The sequence below is a fragment of the Maylandia zebra genome, linkage group LG5 (genome assembly GCF_041146795.1).
Source record: "Maylandia zebra isolate NMK-2024a linkage group LG5, Mzebra_GT3a, whole genome shotgun sequence".
In the NCBI taxonomy this organism is placed as follows: domain Eukaryota; kingdom Metazoa; phylum Chordata; class Actinopteri; order Cichliformes; family Cichlidae; genus Maylandia; species Maylandia zebra.
Genome location: NC_135171.1, coordinates 17,364,547 through 17,380,828, shown reverse-complemented (window position 1 = coordinate 17,380,828; position 16,282 = coordinate 17,364,547). Strand labels below are relative to the sequence as shown.

Below are 16,282 nucleotides of genomic sequence, written 5' to 3'. Positions count from 1 at the left end.
GCTAAAGATGTAGCAGTTTAAAGGGACTGTTGAATTTCAGATACAGAATCTGCTTTTACATTTTGTGCACTTTTATTCTTTAATTCTTGCATTGCTTTCAACTTGTAATTTCTGCATGGCTTTAAATTCCATCATTTATGTGCATAGATAAACTTTGATTATATTTGATTTGATATTTGATTATGTTTATATTACTTAATAATTTAATTTAATTTTTTACACTGACGCACAACACTACATATTTGAGAACGCAGATAATAAAAATAAAGTTCCACTGTCAGATTTTTAATTGTCTCTCAATTATTTGATTGTAAAAAGTGAAACACTTTGTTTTTTTAAATTTAATCTTTGGCCCTTTTTTTTTTAGGACTGCAACACCTCATCCTACTCTCTGCAGGGAAAATTAATTCTATGTTTTTGTCCAAGGAGAAAAAATGAAGACATATGAATTGAATATAAAAAAACCAACAAAAAAAACTTGTTAAACTTCAAAATGCTGAATCTCTGTAATTTGACTCTGAGGAGAAGAAAAAACTACATGTCACCACAAGGCTAGAATCCTCATGAACAACCGATGACTGTCTTTTTCACAAAGCTTCTTTCTTATTTCTTTTTTTGCGTGCACTCTACAGTTAAAGTGAGATAAAATGATTAAAGTGTGTGAAGGAAAGGGAGGGTAAGTAAACCAGTAACCCTCTTCCTTAAAAAAAACAAACAAACAAAAAAAAAACCCTAAAGAAAAGAAAAGAAAAACAGCCACTGACATACCTGAATAATAAAAAAGTTTGACGGAGTCCTTCATCATTCACAGGTAATTAAGAAACAATATTCAGCCCAAAAGTCTCAGCGACTTTTGTTGCTTTTCTGTTAGTTCAACTGTGAATATTAATGGTGTTTTGTTAAGTGAAGGTCTAACTCCTGGTCCAATTTCATTAAGGACGTTTAGTCTTCATTACAACAAAAGGTCAAAAGCAGAATAAAACAGAGGGTCTAGTCATTGCCCTTGTTCTTTGCATGCATCAAGTGTCTACAGTAGCTTCAACAGAGACCACATGCCTTAACCAGGAATATGTGCTATGGTACAGTAAGACTTGTCAACAAATATTTGTTTAGCCAATTCAGCAGATGGTCACACAAACGTCTGATAAACAACAGACCACAGGCAGACAACAGACAACTTTTCAGACTTTTCAGCCTCGCTTCTGAAACAGTGAGCCCCAGCGAGGTGATATAAAGAAAACTGAGCAATGTTTCGCATCCTACATAAGAAAATAGTTATACCTAGACTAAAATGGAGTAGTTTTGTGTGAAAGCTGGAGAGTATTTACCATCACACAATACTGGCTGTGAAAAAGCTTCTACGAATACTGTGGCGACCCTGTTTTGTTATTCCAACTAGTCTATAGTGACAGACTAGGCAGGGTGTGCCTAAACTCTTGTTGTTCTCTGTCGTCTCAGTGCATAGCTTGTGTTTCTTTTCCCACCTCCCCTTTCTCACATCCCTTTCTTTCTGAGTGCAAAGTAAACAAGTTGTCTCAAAGGTCCTTCAGAGACTGTTGGCCTATAAAGCTGCGCTAATCATCAATCATATGACCAAACATTAACAAAATTCATGTCTATGTGACAGTGCCCCCAGGTTATTTATTACATGGCTATGCTTGATATCCAGATGATGAAAATATAAATGAACATAGGTTTTACATTTCAAGCACTGGGGCTCCATGTATCCAAAATAATGAGCATTACCCTTGCTGGCCAGGATTCCGGATTTTGTTTGCAAACACCAGAATGACCCAAAACACATTTGAAGAGGCTGTTTCCAAAGCAAACCAAACAAATCCACAGATGCATATACCACCTGGGTTAACCTTATGTTGTTGCAATCTTTGCCCCTAAAATTCTCATAGGTATGTGTTATAAAAGTTATATCCTCTGGTAGTTTTGCAGTGCCAGTAGATGGAAGGACTAACTCCTAAACAAAGAAATCACATCCAGGCAATGCAATGTCCCTGGGGGGGTCTCGTGGTGCTGATCTTTCTCACATACAGTCATAAAAAAAAAAAGCCTTTAGAAGTCCTGCTGGTATTTGGAAACGTGATACATTATCAAAAACCAAGAATACTCCATGATTCAGCAGAAAAAAGCAATGCTATGGCTGATTAAAATTTATAATAATCCTTTTCACGGGTCTAGTATAAGAACCACAAAGCTGTGAGTGCTGTCATGTAATATTACACAATTATGACCAGTATAAATGAGAAAAGACCTTTACAGAAAAAACAAAAACACACACACAAAACATAAAACAAGTTCTACTGAACACAGGAAAACTACTCCCAGTACACATTCACACTCATTACTCACTGTGAACCAAAATGCCCATTTGCTTCACTATATCATCAAATGATCACTGAAGTCAGCCTTCTGTGATTGCATTCAGGCTTGACAGGCCATTACACTAAATGCACAGTAGAATTGAGAGAGCTCTAAATAATGCATCAGGTTATTAGACCAGATCTGTAGTCATTCCAGTATTGGGCACGCAAAGCCAGGCGGCAAGTTTTGTAGCTTCGGGCTTCTACTGAACGTCTCACTCTTGAATGATATACATATTGTGTGTATGCCGCTTGCCATCAATCAAATCTGTCACTGTGGTAATCATGCAAAATAGTATACTACACTGTGTGTTACAGTGGTATAAAGTATAACACTGATTTGCTTACAGAGTTGAGGCAAAGGGTAAAAGAAGACATTATGGACATTGCAAGATATAACTCTGTACAATGACATTAACCATTTTTTTGTGAAAGGCTGTAAAGTTAACCTTTTGGTTTCCTCAATATTCTTGAGAGCCAGAAATTACAATATTTAAACATCAGAACGAAGTGCTAACTCGTTTAGCAAGTTGTACCCACAAACTGAACAGGTGAAATGCACAGGCATACTTCATTCTTCTAGTCCCAAGTAGAAGAATAATACAAAGGCTAGAATGTGCTTGTCCTACATTATATGTATACACAGCAAGACATAAAATGTGGTACCTAAGTCCATTATTAATGCTCCAAAAGGTAGCAACAGCACAAACATGGTTGTGAGGTACAGTTCAGCAACTTTATCTAGAGAAGGGAAGAACGTTGCATGTGTCAGGACTAGGGCTGGGCTATATCATACCGTTCACGGTAATACCAGTGTAATTTTGGGCAACGATAGGAAAATGACATATTGCGACAGAATATGGGTAAAACGCGCATGCGCAGTGCCTTTGTTTACATACGCACATGTCGGCGACGCAGAATGAGAAGAGCGATAGTGGATCGTTAAATGAAACCGATGAACCATAATTGGTTTGTAAAAATGCTGCAACTTCAGTGGTGTGGCACTGGTTTAGCTTTCATCCGTCAGATACACAACAAAGCACTATTTTTGGTAGCGCATGCTAGCAGGCCGTCGTTATTACCGTGTTGTTTGGAAAATATGGCACACTTAAAATCAATCCTTTAATTTTTCTGAAAATTGACAGTGCCCCTCATAATCCCATGTGCCTTATGTATGAATTCTGGTTGTGTTTACTGACCTCGAAACGATTTTATGTACATGGTGCTCGAATATCTGTCAAGTGTTTTAGTGCGACTTTGCTAAGCTACGAACCCGCACCGCTTGATGGATTGTTGGAGCATTACGGCTATATTAGGCAGGCGCCTCGTGGAGTGATACGTACTGTGCTTCAACATAATATTACCGTGTTGTGTGTGTAATACCTCTTTTTAAGTTTTGTGGATATTATACATGGTTATGCTGAGGATATGTCGGCCAGTTTCCACTGGAAATGCCTTTTGGTTAAACTGTCAGCAAGGAATTTGCATTTGCACTGTTAAATTTTTATATGACTTTAATGCACATAAAAAAAACAGCTGCTTGTTTAAGTGAAAATACATTGATGGGGTTTTTTGCACTAATAAAGTTGTGGAGTTGTAAAGTATTTTGTCTAGTGTCAATTATATCGTCAGTTATATCGTTATCGCAAATTTTCAAATGTATATCATGATAAATATTTTTGGTCATATCACACTGCTCTAGTCGGGACACTTATTAGTCAAAACGACCACACTACCGTTGTTATGACGGTGGAAATCAGCCATCTAAAACCGATTCCCTAGCAGCCTGTTATCACACTGTTTTTGTCTTTTTTCATTTTATGATGGTAGTCTACAGAGACTGACTTGATTTTGGAGCAACTCCCAAATGACTACTGGAGAACCTGTGATAGATTTCAAGCCAATAAAATATAACAAAAGAGAAAGTGATTTCAGTTTTCTTAAGTGATTTTTTTTTTCTTGGAGTTATAAACTGCTGATACCGATTTTTGCTGACTCAGATTTTCTTCTTTGCCTCAACGCAAAATATTATTTTCATAATAAAACGAATGATTGAACTTTAAATTGAACTGTAATTTCCCCCACACGGCAGTAAGTAATGGGATCTTCTCGCTGAAACAACTGAAAATAAAATTGTCTGCTAGGTATTGATAAACGAAAAATGGGTTGATGTGCACCCATCTTTGTTTCCTGACACATTATATCTTACCAAACAGTGAGTGTAACAGATTTATACAAAACAAAACAATCTATGGTAATTTAACTCAAAGGTAGGGTTAAACCAGGCAGCAGCTCAGTGGAGCTGAGAGCTGTGCAGGAGCTCAGCTCCTCCTACTCTATCCCATTATTGCTAAATCGCACACAACTCTTAAAATGCACTTTCAGACACTGCAGATTTCTTTCTTCTTCATTAAGCAGGTCATCCCACAGCTGCAGGATCGATGTGTGGTTTTCTAGATTAGACCGTATAAATTTCTGAATTACTTAAATCTCCTGATATGATCTCATTGTAGCATTATTAGAATAAATGCTTTTCTGAACAGCAAATAAGTGAGCATCTGCACTAGCTGATTCAAGTTTATGAAGGAAAAATCATTTGAACCACTGCAAGATGGTTTCAAGTTATTTTCAGCAACAGTCCAAATATCACATTTTCCTCATAATTGAAGAATATAAAGACGCTGCATTAGTTCAAACTGTCATTGGGCTGCAGTAACCCAAAGAAAATCTTGGTGTTAAAGTTGTGTGTAGTTGACAACAACAACAAAAAATCTCCAGGTTACTTTTTGATGACTTTAATGGGCCCTGGTGCAGAGTATCATGTATGTACTAGCCTTATTAACCTCAATTAAATTATATTAAAGTATATTAAATCATTTTCCCATAACATATGAGAAAAACTATTAATGCTATCAGACCTCATACCCTAAACAACAAATTCAAAATTACATACCGTATTTTCTGGACTACAAAGCGCACCCGAATATTAGCCGCACAAGCTAAAATCAGGGGAAAATCCTGTTTTGTACATACATTAGCTGCACCTGACTAAAAGCCGCAGGTGTTTCAATGTTGACTTATCATATGTAAGAGAATATGCACAAAGCGAATTGTCAGGAAAGAGATGGCTGTTTGGAGACACAAACGACACACTTTTATTAATATTTTGAAAAACAAGTTATGGGTAAATATTTGCATAACTTTTTAGGTATATGTACAAGTACCGGTAATTACAAGTGCGAAACATGTACTGTGCTTCATAAATGAGTAACAAATGTAGTACATAACAGTAACCTACAGCACACCAGAAAAATAGATTCGGCCTACCTTTTAGGCTCAGGTGCAGTGACACAGCTTTAACAAGAAGAAAAGTCAGTCATTCACCACCATCTTCCTGCGCACTAAAACCACCAAAGTCCTCTTCTCCAGTGTCGGAAACGAACAGGCTCAGGGTGGCTTCGTCATCCACTCTCCGCTTCTTTCCTTCGTTGTCACTTTCAAAACCAAAGAAATCCTCGTTGTCAGTGTCAGAGTTGAACACCCTCAGAAGGGCCGTGGCAGTGTCCTCCTCTCCATCATGCAGCAGTCCAGCCCTTCAAAATCCGTTGGTGATCGTGGATGTTTTCACACTTTTCCACGCTGTCAGAATCCACTGGTGGAGTTGGGCATAACTTGCTTTTCGTAAGTTTATCGCCGCTCATCATCCACGCCTCCCACTGAACGCGTAGCGCTACTTTGAAGTTTGTTTTTCGCGCTACTTCGTACGGCACTACGTTGCCTGGCGGACGGACATGTGACCAACATACCACTCTTGAACCCCGATACTGTGTGTCTGATCACATGCCCTTCCGCCAGGCAACGTAGTGCCATACAACAGCGGAACAAACAAAACAAATCCTCTTACGATATCACAAAAATCATGGACAATCCATAGAAAAGCCGCACCTGACTAAAAGCCGCAGGGTTCAAAGCTTGTGCAAAAAGTAGCAGCTTATAGCCCAACAATTACGGTATGTAATATACTGACTTTTTTGTGTAGCTGCTGCTACTGACAAATGCCTGAGTAATCGAATCTGTTCCTACCAAACAGTCATTACACCAAGCATTTCTGATATATTTACACTAAAACTCTCAAGTGTTAAACAGTAAAGTTTAAAAGTTTTTTATCTGACCATTCACCTTGCAGTGTAGGTGATGTAGGTTTTCACAATTACGTGCTGCAACAGCGTAGATGGTATTGTTTTCCCCTTCAGAATAAGTCTGTTTGTCATCATGGCAAAATGATCATGTCAAAGTCCATCTTCTGGAGGACAATTTTTTTTCAAAGCAATACTATCACAGCCTTGAAAGGTGCAGATACACAACTTTACAGGTGTGCAGTTGACAATGGATTCAAGGCCCAGTTTGCACTGCAAAAGAACCAAGTCAGATTTTTCAAATCCTTATATTTTAACTTCGTGTTTTCTAGCATACTTGTTTTTGTTACTAGGTGGGAATATCTTGCAATAGACGAAGGGTTCATAAGAACTAGAATAAACTGAAAGTCAATGTGTTACTTGTTTCACTGTTATTATGCACAGAGCAGAGTGTTGTGCTTTTGGAGACGGGGGCGGTCTAGCAATGCTTTTACCTTTTTTCCATACAAGGTGCATCTAATCAACCATGACATGGCTGCACGAGTTATTCAAAAACATCACCGTGTTGCCTCTGCTGTTATCTTAGCAGGAAGAAGGAAAAAAACTATCCTACTGTATATAAACGATGGACACAGCCAATGAAGCCAATGAAGCCATTTCAAAAGTGCCAACTGAATAGAGATCTGAGAAAAATTACCCAAATGCTCATTTGATTTATGATACTAATGAGTGTATAGTTATAATCATTTGTTTCAAATTTTACTGAACACAAGCTGTTTTTCATTTTATAAATAATGGTCCTATTTAGCCTGAAAAAAGACAAAAAAAAATGTAACAAACAACAACAAAAAACCCCAACATCATCCCCTTGCTTGTGATGTCTGGTTTCAAAACACAAGGCAAGAGCCACAGTGCTCAGCCTTAGGCTTCAACATTAGAGTCCACAAACCAGTGGGTGATGTCATGCTGGCTACATCCTCCATCACAGTTTACCATCTTATAGAAGCCATTTTTATTCTTTTTTGATCTGGTGCAGTTGATGTTCATCCTTTTCTTTTAATTTCCAGGGCAGAAAAGAAGGAGAAATGTTAAGGGGGAAAAAAATAGATTAATTTTATCTTAATTTTAAGGCTGCTTTTATCCTCCTACAAGTTTACTTACAATTCGCTCCCTTTTAAAGAACAGGCTAAGCAATTGTGCATAGAATAAGCACAAGACAACATAATTTCATGTTATGATTTGCATCAGGACTGCCATCTTGGCAAATCAAATGAAGCAGGGCTTGAGAAAGAGGGAGTTACTATGAATTTGAAATGTATTGTATATTTGTGGCAAAAGCTCTAAATATAAAAAGAACACGAGGAGGTAAAACAAGGACAGTCAGTAAATGACACAGAAGGCTGTACATATTCTGTGCGAAATTATGTGGTACTGATGGCAATTAAGGTCACCCATCTCAGCCGTATGACTAGTACAAACAGGGATAAGTTTACCTCAGCTAAAAGAAAAAGAAAACTATAGTCTGACATGCTCATCTAGACACCTCCACTGGTTTATTTAAAATACTTTGAATCTCTTATGCTGCCTGGGTTGTTTATTGAATGTGGTCTGTCTCCAAAGCAGTAGTTGCAGTGTACATGCACAAATTCATAGCTTTGCCCTTTGCTAAACCACTACTTAGTCATAAGTACAAAAATATGGGTTTAACAGTGTAACATCAAACGGTTTTGTTGTTGCACAATTTCCGCTGGATTCCATAATCTTCGTTTAATCTTGGTGTTGGGAACATCACAGGATACAAATCTTTTCCCTTTCTTTATGTTTCAGTTACACCTAACTACAAGGATCATTTAGATGAGTTCCCATCTATTTCCCTGTGAATGGCTGTTTGCACTCATAAAGAGGAAATGCCATCCCACAGAAGCGAGCAGTGAGTTTCGTAGGACAAGAAGGATGCAGACGAGAAGCAGGCCAGAGAGTGAAAGGAGATGTGGGGGTATTGGAGCAATAAGAGATAAAGACATATACAGCAAGTAGAGGAGGGGTGACCTCTTTGTCAATGTGACTCTGTGTCTCACAATGGCCCACTGTACCCTGCTTGCTGTTTTGGAAATGAGGAAGAAATAAATACTATGAGGAGCGGGCACACAGCACTGTCCCAAAGACGGCGATCAACGCAAACAGCCTGTTTTTGTCATTTAAAAGGCTGACTAAAAATACACACAGTCATAAGCCACTTCAACTACTGGCTAAATATAAATACATGTCTCATCTTTGACAGGCCCTCATCTTGAGAAGGATCAGGGGGGAAAAAGCAATTTGCTATTCGTGTTGGAATCACATTTAGAGTATGATTTATTTCTGCTGGTCCTGCTTCACTCTCATTTTAAAATCAAGGAGCTCATTTGGCTAGTATCTGTTGTTGTATGCATACACACACCGATGACTAAGTTTCTCTACTGATCGGTTAGGATAACTAGGGCAGCTATTAACTGATATATCTGACTATATGTTGCTTCATCATTAAACGTCCTAGAAATTCATAAAAATATATATCCCAAGGGCCTCACGTCTTTGCTAACAATCCAACAGCCAATAATATTCAAAATATGAAAAACAAAAACTTTTAATCAATTCCTTAATACAGAGATAGAAACCGAGAAACAAATTGATTATAAAGCTTATAAGCAGCTTCTTTTGCACCATTGGCACTGTTCTCTCCACAACTGAATAACTCTCATTTTAGAAATAATTGCTTGAAATGAAATGAAATTACAAAAAAAGGCAAAAGCAAAATGTACTGAAAGACTGGAGCTCGGAGGTCAGACATACAGTGGCAGTGGAGGATGAGCAAGAGAAGAGGGCCGCAGTAATTATGCGCAGTACCACAAACTGACTCTAGCATGTCATTTTAACTGGGTGGTGAAAGCTGCAAAATAAAGACATTACCCCAATTTTGGATGAGAGGCTAGGGAGGTTCCCTGTCTTTTAACCCAAAAGACCAGCTGAGGGAGAACAAGTGCTACTTAACATGCAGTGGAGCAATGACTCATCTTTTCCTCCTTTGATTTATTCACGTTATGGCTGAAATGACACACATGTTTCTCATAATCCAGAGTAGGGCTGTGCGATATGACCAAAATCCCATATCCTGATATAAAACATCTATCGTCCGATAACGATATAAATCACAAAAAATTGAATCTTTTCTGTAAATTCTGTGAATCTCGGGTAGGTGAAGTGTTTCCAGCTGGGCGTCTTGTACCTGGAGTCGAGTGTTTTAACCGATGCATGAAACTACACATTTTTAGACATAGGTTGTAACGGCTGCCGTTTTCTTTGTGAGTATTTATTACACAGCGTGCTGCGGGGAAAAGCCTGTTCTAACGTTTGAGTCTAAGGTTTATTTTTTAGCACCTGACGGCTCTTTTTTTGCTTCTCATCCGTCAATACTCTGCATACTTTTTCAAGGGATTCCTTTTTTTTTGAAAATTCTCAACAGGATCTTGAGCTTTATTGTGAAAGGTTTATGTGGAAAATAAACAAGCGGACATGCGATGGTTTTACCATCGTTGTTGCTAACGACAACCCATAAAAACAGGCGCTTGTCCGTCTGTAGTGTGGTTATATTAAATATAAGAGAAAGCGAGAACTATAAGAAATTAATATAGCCACTACAGTGACCATCAAAACGATGAAAAAATATTGCCGTAAACAGTTTATTTTGCGACACCACGAAACAAACGATAGCGTAAAATGAAACGATAGATGTTTTTATATCGTCATCCGATATATATCGTTATATTGAACAGCCCTAATCCAGAGACTGATGCTATAACTGGTCCCAGGTTAGACCAGCATTGTCTGCGAAATGCTTAATGCTTCGCAGTTGAGCAGCTCATCAATTCTTAAGATAAATGGTCTAGAACTGTGAGTGGTCTGGTCTGAATTAGCATTAATGTGCCCGAAAAAAATAAAATAAATTAATTTTAAAAAATTTATCACATCTTGCAATAAAACAGAGTATCCTTATTTGCCTTAACACATGAAAATCATTTAATTAAATGTTAATTAATGAACACCTGGCAGGATTTTAACTCTGAGGACTTGGAGGAATATCCCACCAAAGTCTGCATAATTTCTTCAGAAAATGGCAACAACCACATCACATTTATTAGTGCAAAGTGTTTGCACCACACACATCCTTGTGTCCCAAATGACCACCTCTATAACTACACCTTCTAACAGGTTGACATTTGATGTCAATCAATGCAAATATGATGTCTTGAATACAGATCGTGTTAATCTGAGGAACACAGAGAGCAGACATCTTAAGAGCTAGTATATGACATGCAGTAACACAATAAACATGAAGGATTATTAATATAGTAATGCACCACTTTGTGTACCCCTGTGTGATTCTAGGTATCTGTAACTGTGTGTTTCTGCTACACTTACTGGATCTACAGGGAGTGTGAGCTGCTGTGAAATATTCATACAGGGATAAGTGCCAATGTGGACCATGGCAAGAGTCCAAAATCACTCATAAGATAACTTTTTTCCCTCTGTTCTTCTTGCCATTGAATTTCCAGCTGCATCACAAGTATGTGATTACCAAACAGGAGAGTGGTCATTGGTTTTCATTGTCAGGTGCCCTTGTTACTTACAGAAGAAAAATAAATAACACTTCAGCTGCGAAAAAGATTTGGAACACAGCCCAGATGTTAGATTAACTTTCATCTCAGTCAATATCAAGTGATTATAAAACACACCCTCAACCCATGCCCACCATCTAACAAACCTAATTAAGTGATGCCATTAGAGCCTGGACGCTGAAATGAACCGTGATTGAGGACAGGGCAGGATATAACAAAGCAAGTAACAGGGAGGACCCAGACAGCGTTTTCAAGAAGGGATCATTTTAAGTGCACCCAGATATACAGAAGAGAGAGGGGAAAGCGGGAAATAAAAATCTCTGGCATCACGTCCCAAGAATGTCAGCAATGAACTTACAGACCACATCCCAACACATAAGAGTCAGAGTCAGAATCACATCCAGACCTATAACAGTACTGGAAGAAAGAGAGAGATTGCTATGGAGCGTGTGAGGGTGTAAACTAGAGGAGGACCTGCACCACAGTCCAATGTGCATGCTCCATCTACATCACATGACGCAATCCCACAAATGAATCTGAAATTGTTCTCTTCTGCCAAAAGTTTTTCTTAAAGGGAAAAAAAACATACAGTTAAAGAGAAACCAACGAAGGGGGGTGGGGGTGGGTGGGTGGGTGGGGGGGGGGGGGGGGGGGTTTGGGGACAAAGATGAGTTTTTGAGGGAGTTACAGAGAAAAGGGAGAAAATATAGGCGATGAGTTTTACTGCATACTTCAGGCTGGGTCACTACGAGTACTTAACACATCAAACAAACTGGATCTGGAATGACCCTGGCTACAGAGGACTGTTCTACAATGGAAATACACAGCCTTGTGACTCATGCTTAGAAAGGTATATAGAGTAAAGCCAACAATACCATTTTGGGGGGGGGGGGGGGACGACGACACACAATGAAAAAAGGAAACTGAAGGAACAAGGAAGGTGGGTCTGAAAATAACACAATCTGAGATTAGTGATATATAATCTCAGATTGTGATTATATATATGTTAAAAACTCTTAAGTTAGGAAAAATAATGAATAAATAAATGCAGGAAACTGTGTAGAGAAAACAATACAACCCCCCCCCCCCCCCCCCCCCAAAAAAAAAAAGAAAAAAAAGAAAAAGAAAACGGACAACGTAGACCTAACAACAACAACAAAGCAGACAACCAGAGTCTGTAATGCAGCTAAACAACCGGCTGAGCAGACTGGTCCAGTCCTGTCTATTCACTTTGCCTCTCTCTCATTCTTCCTCCTGCAGCCTCCATGGGACTATCTCATGCTCTTTTCCTACAATCGCAGGGAGCATGTTACAGCTGCAGTAATAGCACATGACAAGGTGACCTGTGCCCCACACAGGATGGGCTAAACTGGGGTTGGAAAGGGTGGGGGGTCCCATGTCCCGTGTCCAGCCCTATGGTCTCTGTAACCCCCTCCCCACCTCACGCTCCCCCAACACCCAGGCCCCTCTGCTGGCCAGTAACGAGAGAGAGAGAGAGAGAGAGAGAGAGAGAGAGAGCTGCAGTGACGGCAGGCTGCCCCCCTTATGCTGGGCCCCTTGCTGGACTCTGGAGGGGAAAGAGACGAGGCAAGGAGAGGCCCACTCAAACACACACCAAAAGTCTTGTTTATGTCTATGTTGAATTTGACAGAAAAATGCACATTCTCTAGCACACGGAGTCACACACGCAGAAAATCCAACTGGACAGAACCGGACACACTACAGACATGTGGGTGAGGTGGATGCAAAAACACTTAGCCGACATGTCAGGTTATATAACCACCATAAACTGCTCTCTCTCATTCAGGAAATAGTCCTATTAAAAGACATAAACTTAAAGAATTCACTGTTTGTATTTCTATAAAGAAGTCAGATTTTGAAAGGTGAAGAAATGTACAATGCCATTAAAATTTTGTACTTTACCTATTTATATACTAAAATAAACAGGGAAAAAACAAACAAACAAACAAATCACTACACGCAAACTGCCCCAGTTAAAAACAATGACACAGTTTGCTTTCCAGGAATAATTCATTTCAGCATGATGCGCTCCATATACATCATGTTACCTGTGTGATGCTTCTGGCCTAGAAAGCATCAACCACAAGATGTAAAAGAGGACCCAAAGACATTAGTGAGAACTTAACACTTCATTAGTCTTACAGGCAACAGAACATAAGTGTCAAAAAGCGTGCATGCGCAGAGGTACGTATAAGTGGGTCTTCACAGCAAAGCACAGCAGCTTCTCTCTTTCTATAGGGTCACATGTAAGAGGAAGCAACCAATTACCCTAGTCATGAAAAAGAGGAGGGGGCTGGGGTATTTCAGTGTGTAGGAGACCTAATGGGTTGTGCTATCACCACAGCATACCCCTCCATAAACAACCTGCTACCTGTTACTGTAAATAATGACACAAACCAGGCCCTTTTCGTAGCTTCCCGCGAACCGTCTGTGCTCAGTCCTACAACAAAAAGGATTTACGTCACCGAGCCTAGTTTGTCTTGATTTAGGTTGAGTTCAGGCCCTGACCCAAATAATATCGGTTCTTGAGTAAATTTCCAAGTTGTTTGAATTCAGAACATCATTAATAATATGTTAGTTAAGACACTGGAAAGAGACAGACCATTTATTTCACAATGCGAGTTGTGTACGCTGATACATTAACAGGCTGCTTTATTAGAGACTCAATAGAAATCCAGTCTAATCCAAAAACACTAATTTTACAACCTTCTGAGTTTCTGTTGACATCAAAAGGCGGACAGTTTCTATTTTAGGTTTACTATTGAAGTCATACATTTTGTGGAAATAAAATCCACTCTGATTTCTATAATTATTTTATTAGTCCTTTATTTATCCAGGTTAAATTTTCACTGAGATTAAAAACTCATTTAATAATAATAATAATAATAATAATAATAATGGATACTTTATTGATCCCCATGGGGAAATTACTTGTTTTTCTCTGCATTTGACCCATTCACTCAGTGAAGCAGTGGGCAGCCCACTAAGCAGGCGCCCGGGGAGCAGTGTGTAGGGACGGTACCTTGCTCAGGGGTACCTCAGGGTAGCCGTTAAGTGGATTCGAACCGCCGACCTTCCGATCATGGGGCGACCACTTTACCTACTGAGCTATCCCTGCCCCATTTCCAAGAGAGACCTGGCATCATAATAAACATAATAAAGTAGAATCATCACCTTAGACAAAATTTACAAAAACTGAAATTTTGTAAATGTCTAAGAGCTGGTGTATTGGCCTGGAATAGAATTTACAGCTATATGTATGTAATAAAGTGAACAAGTGTGTATCTCCCATTTTTTCATCAAAAATGGATAAATGTGAGCCCACTGGGAAAATAAGCAGTATATATACCCCTTGCTATTAGTTTTACCTGGACCCATAAGTTAGTTAAATGAAGAACAGTGGTAGGCAACCTGTGAGCAGAAGGTTGTTAAAATTTCAGACTTGAAAGAGACAGGAGGCTTGTGTTAATTAATGGTGTCATTATTCTTAAATGGCTCCATTCCCCATTACTATTAATGTGAGTGCTTAAGGTGTAGTAGTATAAATAATTCCAGCCAAGCAGAAAGCAGTATGTGTTGTGTTACAGTGAAAGGGATTCTGCTCCCATGCTCACATAACAGTAGTAGCACAGGAACACTATAGCTGTAAGCTATGTGACAGGAAAGCTGAATTGTACACCAAGTACATCAAGTCACTGCAGCTTCTCAGTATCTTATCATGTTCTTATTGAGCCAATAAAATGTCAGCTGATATCAGTTTGTTATTAAAGGTGAATAAGAAAGCAGCAATTTAATATTAATATTTTCACTCTGTAAAAGTTTTTATGGGGACATATAACAATAAATTTTAAGTAACCCTGATATTCACTTTTGCATATAAACACACCTTAGTTTTGGGACTGTGACTGATTTAGGTAACTTTCCAAAATTTAAAAACTACTGACGCTTTCACTGAAAATTTATTTAACTTGTCATGGGGTAATTAACTTATAATCACTCGGGTCCATGTTAAAAAAAAAAAAAACATCTAGACACTATGGGAAATTTTGCGTATGAACAAAGTTGCATAATTTCTTAGTGTACCAATATACTATTGCACATTGCAAAGTATGATTTAAAAAACAAAAGAGAAAGAAAGGTCTCACCTGACGCTTTAGCATGTCCTTGCACAATAGGTAAGACGTGAAACCCTTCTTCAATTTATCCCAAGTTCTTAATCCTGTTTAACAGAAAAGCAAAAAAAAGTGCAAGACGCAAGTCACTGAGTGGGCCTTTTCCAACAGTACCTGACCTGCAGTTACTCTTGTTTATGTAACGCTGAACTATTTTCAACAGCAACGTACATACTCAGGGGTAATCATATAGCGTTGAGTGCGGGAACAAACACCGTGATAGAGCCACAGAGTGAAACTGCGCTAAATCAGTTTCTTCTAAAGTCTCGAGCGACTGAAATCACAACAACTCAACTCTCGACCTTAACATTCCTCCTGTGTGTGCGAGTTTCATACCTCAGCTCAACTTTTCCCCATCAAGACCGAGTTGTTTTTAATCCTCTTTAGTCGTCGTTCGTCGTAGTCGTCGTCTTCATGCTCTTGCAAAGTATGTCCCCTCCATGTTGACGAGAGGCAGGTTAGCTTAGAAAGAGAAGACGAGCGCGCGGCACTAAACTCAGAAACGTGTGGAGACTTCGGGGAGAAAACGTTAAACTCGTACGCCCTTCCAGACGTTGGCTCTCACAGCAGCCGCGGTAGTAGCTAACGTTAGCGTGGCTAGCTTGGCTGCTTTAACCCTAAAACGCGGCACCAAGTTCAGCCAGCCCATTAACCGTTCTGCAGCCGAGCGCAACGAACGAGCTGCGGGGGAAACGGTTAACACGCAACTGGGTATCACTCAACAGACAAATGCACGTGCCAAAATGATAATAACGCAATAACAGCGACGATACTCCGACGAGATTTAGGCTATCCCTCCTTCTTCAGGACCCAAATAGATGGCCATTACTTTTTTTCTTTTTTTGTTATGCACCGCCCCCTCCCTAGGACCTCTACGGGAAAGAGGGATTTCCCCCCCAGCCCCTACGGCAACCAATCACGCT

At 39.3% G+C, this 16,282-nt stretch overlaps 1 protein-coding gene across 2 annotated transcripts in view; it reads right to left on the bottom strand.

Moving 5' to 3' along the window:
* The window catches only part of LOC101467549 (vitamin D3 receptor B), a 33,511-nt gene extending 17,306 nt beyond the window's left edge, over positions 1–16,205 (bottom strand). Inside the window, exons 1-3 of one of the 2 annotated variants that reach the window (XM_076883886.1) lie at positions 15,696–16,205; positions 15,333–15,406; positions 14,210–14,323 (exon numbers count right to left, since the gene is read on the bottom strand). The gene's annotated coding sequence lies outside the window, so the exon portion shown is untranslated. The remainder of the gene's footprint in view (positions 1–14,209; positions 14,324–15,332; positions 15,407–15,695) is intronic. The other variant, XM_004545146.5, reaches the window with a different exon arrangement.
* Between the last annotated feature and the right edge of the window lie 77 nt (positions 16,206–16,282).